Consider the following 6222-nt stretch of genomic DNA (forward strand, 5'->3'; position numbering starts at 1 on the left):
CACATATATAATTACATATTGTTTTTGTGATTAATCACTATGCTTTAATTATGTTCAATTTGTAACAATGAAAATATATCCTGCATATCAGATATTTACATTACGATTCATAACAGTTGCAACATTACAGTTATGAAGTAGCAACGAAAATAATTTTATGGTTGGGGGTCATCATAACATGAGGAACTGTATTAAAGGGTCGATGGCATTGGAAAGGTTGAGAACCACTGCCCTAGCCGGTTTGGCTCAGTGGATAGAGCGTCAGCCTGGGAACCTAAGGGTCCAGGGTTCGATTCCAGTGAAGGGCACATACCTCGATTTGCAGGCTTCTCCCCAGCCTGGGCCCTGGTCGGGGCTCATGCAGGAGGCAACCAATCGATGTGTTTCTCTCACATCGATGTTTCTTTCTGTCTTTCCCTCTCTCTCCCACTCTCCCTAAAAAGCAATGGAAAAATATCTTCGGGTGAAGATTAACAAGAACAAAAAAAAATACCCACACATTAACAGTATCTATTAAAAAAGAAAGTATCACAATCAGTAATAATTTCAATTTGCCTGAAAAATTAATGGACATCCCCAAATAATGTTTTAAAATTTTGTTAATACATATGTCACAAAAAATATTAGTTAGGTGGGAAACATTTCCCACTAATTAACTAGCTTTTCCCACTAATTTTAGTGAACTAATAGGACAAAAGCTTGACCTAATTAAATTCAAAAACCATGTTTTGTCTGCTGCATAAATCAGAACTCTGATTTTGAAAGAACCAACGTAAAATTCTCAACTGAAAAATGGGAAATAAGAGCACAGACATGCCGAAGCCAGTTTGGCTCAGTGGATAGAGCGTCGGCCTGCGGACTGAAAGGTCCCAGGTTCGATTCCGGTCAAGGGCATGTACCTGGGTTGCGGGCACATCCCCAGTAGGAGATGTGCAGGAGGCAGCTGATCGATGTTTCTAACTCTCTATCTCTCTCCCTTCCTCTCTGTAAAAACTCAATAAAATACATATAAAAAAAATTAAAAAAAAAAAAAAAAGAGCACAGACATGATGTAGGGAGAAATATTTAAACCAAGGTACCAGTAAGACCCTCCAACAAAAAAAAATCATAGTCAAGTTCATGTCAGGACACAAAATTAGATTTCTGGACAAACTCTGACTACAAATATCATCTGAACATCCTCAGGTATTTAAACCATTAGCTCCCCGAGTTTCTTTTTCCATAAATGTCCCTGAGATCAATCCCATCATTCTACATTTCTTTCCCCCATCTTGTCAACAATTCTAAACAAAGAAATATACCACACGCACTTTATTTGTTTCTTCTTCCAAGTTTTCCTCTTATCTCAGAGGTGGTACGTCCTAATGGAATTACCTAAGTATTTTGATAAACATTGAAAAACACTTCGATAATTCCTTCTTGGTTTACTTACATTCAGTCCTTCCCTATCTCCCAAAATAACAATCCTGAAGTTAGCCAGTTGTGGAGGGCCCAAGCCTAATGACTAGTAATTGTCCCTGAAACTTCAGATAAAAACTATATACTCCATTGTACCCAACTGGATAGAGCAACAGGCCATCTAACACACGTGTATTAAAAGTGGCAATTCCAATCCTGGGCTTTAAAATTTCAAAGACATAGTGAAAACTACTATTTAGTACACATACAAAGTTTTCCTATAGATTTCTAATATACTTTTCCATAGATAGTTCATTTTGAAAGCAGATGATGGTGCTGGCATTTTGATACACTGAAGTACAAAATAGCAAACATTCTTGAAACAAAGATGATCTGCTGTAATCTTTTTCTTTCTGCTGTAATCTTTAGGAAACTTTAAGTCTCTCTGCTGCTAATATGAGATTCTCTTCACCATTAAATTGTCTCAAGCACTTGAACTCACATTAACATCTCCCTTCCATAACCACAAGAGTTACAAGCTAAGCCAGACCGGCTTGGCTCAGTAGTTGAGCGTCAACCTATGAACCAGGAGGTCCTGGTTTGATTCGGGTCAGGGAGCATGACCGGGTTGTGGGCTCCATCCCTAGTGTGGGAAGTGCAGGAGGCACCTGATCAATGATTCTCTCTAATCACTGATGTTTCTATCTCTCTCTCTCCCTTTCTCTCTGAAATTAATTAAAATATATATTTTTAAATAGTTTTAAGTTGACATTCTACCACTGGGTATATGATTATGCAAGGTCTTTCGTTGGCCTCTAGTTGTTTTACATGTATATATTTTACCTTGTAAAACAAACTGAACTTCTCAAAAGCAGGATAACCATACTTTTTCTTTACCTAGCGCTTGGTACTATATAATGCTGCACAAGCCCACAGAAAACTTCATTTAAGAAGCCAAGTGTTACATACATTTGATTTCTAATGCTCTTTCTGAAGTGCGAACCTTCTGAGCTCGGCGTGTCAGCATGTTGAAAAACCCTAACTTAACTCTGGTGCCGTGTCAGATACAGAAATTTTCTGATATTTGCAACCATAGTAAAACAAAGACTTATATTTTTGATATTTATTTTATATATTTAAATGCCATTTAACAAAGAAAAATCAACCAAAAAATTGAGTTCACGTGTCACCTCTGACACGCGTGTCATAGGTTCGCCATCACTGACTTAGGACAACCTAGAGAGTCTGGTTGACAAGCAGGAAGAAACAAGTTTTGAAAACATCATCATATTTAAAAAAAAAAAAAAAAACACAGGAGAAGTTAGATAATGATCTGGAAATTACTTCCCTTCTCTAACTACCCTAGCTGCCACTAACCACCTTCCCTCCCCTCACCCCCAATCAGACACACCAAATTAAAGAGGAGAGAGCCTGGATAATTCATGCATGACATGCTACAGCTAAATTATCTAGCTAACTGTGTTCTTTGCCCAAATCTTCCCTTTATGAATGTAAAAAGAAAACATATAAGGAAGAAAGCTAATATTTTAAGTCTACTTCCTGACAGGTCCGTCTCTAGCATGTATTATCTCATAAGTTATTATGCACAGTTCGCCAAGGAGATAATTGAGCCTCAGTGAGTTTAAGTAGATTAATGCCAAAGTCTTTGCTTTCTTCCCCAACTACACTCAGCTAGAATTTGTCCCACAGTTTAGTCACTCATTGAGGAAACATCCACTGAGGGCTTAGTCCATGCTAGTCCCCACTCTAGGCATTAGAAATACAAAACCGTGTGAGGCTGATCAAGTCCTCTCACAGAACTGGCAAGCTGGTGATGAATGACAGAAAACAAATAACCAACCAGAGGTTTAAAATTCACCAAAATGATTTTTGTACAATGATAGTCATTTTTTTAATATCTATAATGAGATTAAATAGCTGCAAAAACTAAATGGAGAGGTGGGATGTAAGACCCACTGATGAGTAGTAGCATTGTGGCCCTGCTGTCAATTACTGGGCCAGGACACTGCATCTTTTAATAATCAGAGGAAGAGAAAAGGAAGCACAGCTTTAATGCTGTTCAGAATTTCTTTATAAAATCAAGTGACTGTGTGAGATACCAAAATGGGCAGCTGTCAGTGTCGGTTCTCAAACCCCAAATTCCACCTTTCATCTATTATTCACTAAGGAACTGGGTCATTACTTGAAGAGCTGATTTGTAAAATCAAGGGAATGTTAAACTTGGCATATGCCCCTTTGAGAAACACATCATAAGGTGCCCCAGGATACACATGGTATCCATTGGGCAATGGCATCCAGCAAATGGCCAGCAAAAACTGTGGGACTCGGGACCCTAGATTGCTTAGTAGCTACCAGGAAGTGTTTGGCACCAGTTGCCATTTAGTCTCCACACTCCAAAAAGAAACTTCACATCTCTTCAACTTGGAGCATAGGCAGAATTCTAAGCAATAAAGACCCGATGAAACTTACCCTTCCTTCCCCCACCGAGTTATACAAAGTAAAGTTGACTAAGTTAGCTGCTAGCTATTCCTATAGCTGCCTCTTCTCATGGTATTTATGATGTGCTTGTAGTTTGGGTGGCCCTTGCCAGGAAGACTGGGAGAATTTGTTTGTAAACGACGTGGGGACTCGTATGGAAGGAGGGAGCGAGTGGCCCTCCGCATACACGGTGGGAGGCAGTCCAGAGCAGCACCTCATTCAGAGCTGCCCCTTCCCGCCAGCGCATTCTGTGTACGTCTCTTCTCGCTCCGTAGAAGTTACTCCTCGGGGAGTGGAGGCTGCTGTAAGTTCATCTGTGCCCCCACGCCTTCCACTTCTCCCCAGAACTGCCAGCCCCCAGCAGGGAAGGTCCTCAAAGAAGCCTCAGCGCCCTTCCAGAACCCTCCCCTCTCCTGCTTCACAAGGGAGCACCAGTCCTCACCAGGGAGCGGCATCCACCCGCCGAAAGTTTGCGGAGAACTTTCAGGGAGAGAGAATACCAACCCTCCCCGCGAAGTCCCGCCACTTAACTAAGGAAGCGAATGTATTACCACCACCTCCCAGCCCCCCAAAGTAAACAGCGAAGCCCCAGATGAGAAGGGTCCACCTTCAGTTGTTGGGGAGACGGTACAACTCTGTCCCCGGATTCCCGCCACCGCCCACCCCGACACAGGAGCCGCAGCGCGCGGGCCGGGTCGGGGCGGGGGGGGGGGGGGGGGACCCTGCCAGCCGGGGCGAGGGCGCGGGGCTCCCAGCAAGCACACACCTGAGACCAGTCCTGCGGCGCGAGGGGAGACGGGGCGGGAGCGCGGGTTCCTCGGGCCGGGGCGGAGTCGGTCTCGCTCGGAGTCAGCGCCGGGGCCGGGCGCGCGCGGATGTCACTCCGGGGCGGGCGGGGCGGGCCGAGCCGGTGTAACCCGACGCGCCCCGCCCGCCGCGCTTCCTCCTCCCGCCCCGCTCCCGCTCCCGCTCCCGCCCGGGGGGTGGCCTGGGGGCGCGGCCGCTCCTCCGGCCCCCACACTGAGGGCCTGGCTCCCGGGGCCCCGGCTCCTCCGGCCCCGCGAGGAGGCGCGGAAGTGGAGGCGGGCGCTGGTTCGCGGGCGGCGAGTTGGCGAGGTCTCCGCGGCCCCATGAGCGCGATCGGACGGGGACCCGGGGCTCCGGGCCCGCCGGGTGGGGTCACGGCGCGGCGGCTGCCATGGGCCCTGTCCCAGGCTCCAGTTCCTGCCTTGAGCCCTCGCCCTGCCCCACTCCAGACCCTCCGCCCCGCCTTGCCAGGCGGCTGCCAGACTGGAAAGCCTGGCTGGACTAGGCCGGGGAAGATGGTGGAGGTGTCCGATGGCCTCTGTCCACCAGGCGAGCCGCCCTGCCACCTGCCCGGGAGGGGAGACCTCGCCCGCTGGCCCGCCCGCCCGCCCGCGGGGTTGGCTTACCTGATTTCTCGCCACCAGCCCACGAATCTGGCTTCCCCTGCTCTGCGGGCAGGCTTCCCTGGGCCTAGAAACGCGGCTGGGAGGCGGGCGAACCCCTGGGAACCTCTCCACCCCCCGTCAGAGCCCAGCGCCCTGGCCCGGCTCCCCCCGCGCGCTCTGGAGGCGCGCCCGGCCTCCTGACTCCCCGCCTGAATGTCAGCGCGGGGACCCGCCGGGAAGACCGAGCCCAGGCCCCAGGGGGAGGATGCTGAGCACAGGCTCCTCAGGCCCAGCCTCGAACAGGTGGGGGGAGGCGCAGAGCCCGCAGTCGAGCAGCAGGCTTCCCAGTTGCACCCCCCAACACTGACCCTGCCCACTGAGCATGCCCAGCTCCCGTGGAACTACAAGTGTTAGGCCAGGCCAGGGGGAGCCCAGGAGGGTGCTGATGGGATTCAAATAAATGGAGCCCATTTCTTTCTTGAGGACCTTTCCTCCGAAGACCTCTGGCCCTTTACAGATATTTCCAACGTGGTGTTGGAAAATATCCAGGGGCGGTTTGGGAAGGCCTTCCAAGGGAAGGCGGCCAAATTTGTTCCAACCCAAATCAAAGTGGTGGGTTTTTTCCAATTATTTTATATTAAGTCACATACTAATTTCTTTAAATACCGCATAATTATTAAAATTAACCCAGAGGCATGTGTAGGTTCATTGCGTTCCAAGTTCAGTAACTTCAGGAAACCAGCCTCCCCAGTGGATAGGGGATCTGGTGGAAGAGTGGTTGTCAGCCTTGGCTACTTGAGTGGTTCAGAACAGGCCCCACCAAGATGTGCTATTTTGGCAAGTGGATTATTTTAAGTTGAGGCAGTGGAGACCCTATGGGGGGAGGGGGGGGAGGCTCATGGAGAAACGTTTA

The 6222-nt window shown here is 48.1% G+C and overlaps 1 protein-coding gene across 5 annotated transcripts in view; it reads right to left on the reverse strand.

The window, feature by feature from the left end:
- GPD2 (glycerol-3-phosphate dehydrogenase 2) overlaps nucleotides 1-5486 on the reverse strand; it is a 140086-nt gene extending 134600 nt beyond the window's left edge. For 3 of the 5 annotated variants that reach the window (XM_036320875.1, XM_036320879.1, XM_036320880.1), the window contains exon 1: nucleotides 4664-4810. The gene's annotated coding sequence lies outside the window, so the exon portion shown is untranslated. Of the gene's footprint in view, nucleotides 1-4663; nucleotides 4811-5330 lie in introns of those variants that run through there. The other 2 variants (XM_036320876.1, XM_036320881.1) reach the window with 2 other exon arrangements.
- Nucleotides 5487-6222: the final 736 nt, after the last annotated feature.

The sequence above is a fragment of the Myotis myotis genome, unplaced genomic scaffold, assembly GCF_014108235.1.
Source record: "Myotis myotis isolate mMyoMyo1 unplaced genomic scaffold, mMyoMyo1.p scaffold_m19_p_8, whole genome shotgun sequence".
Taxonomy (NCBI): domain Eukaryota; kingdom Metazoa; phylum Chordata; class Mammalia; order Chiroptera; family Vespertilionidae; genus Myotis; species Myotis myotis.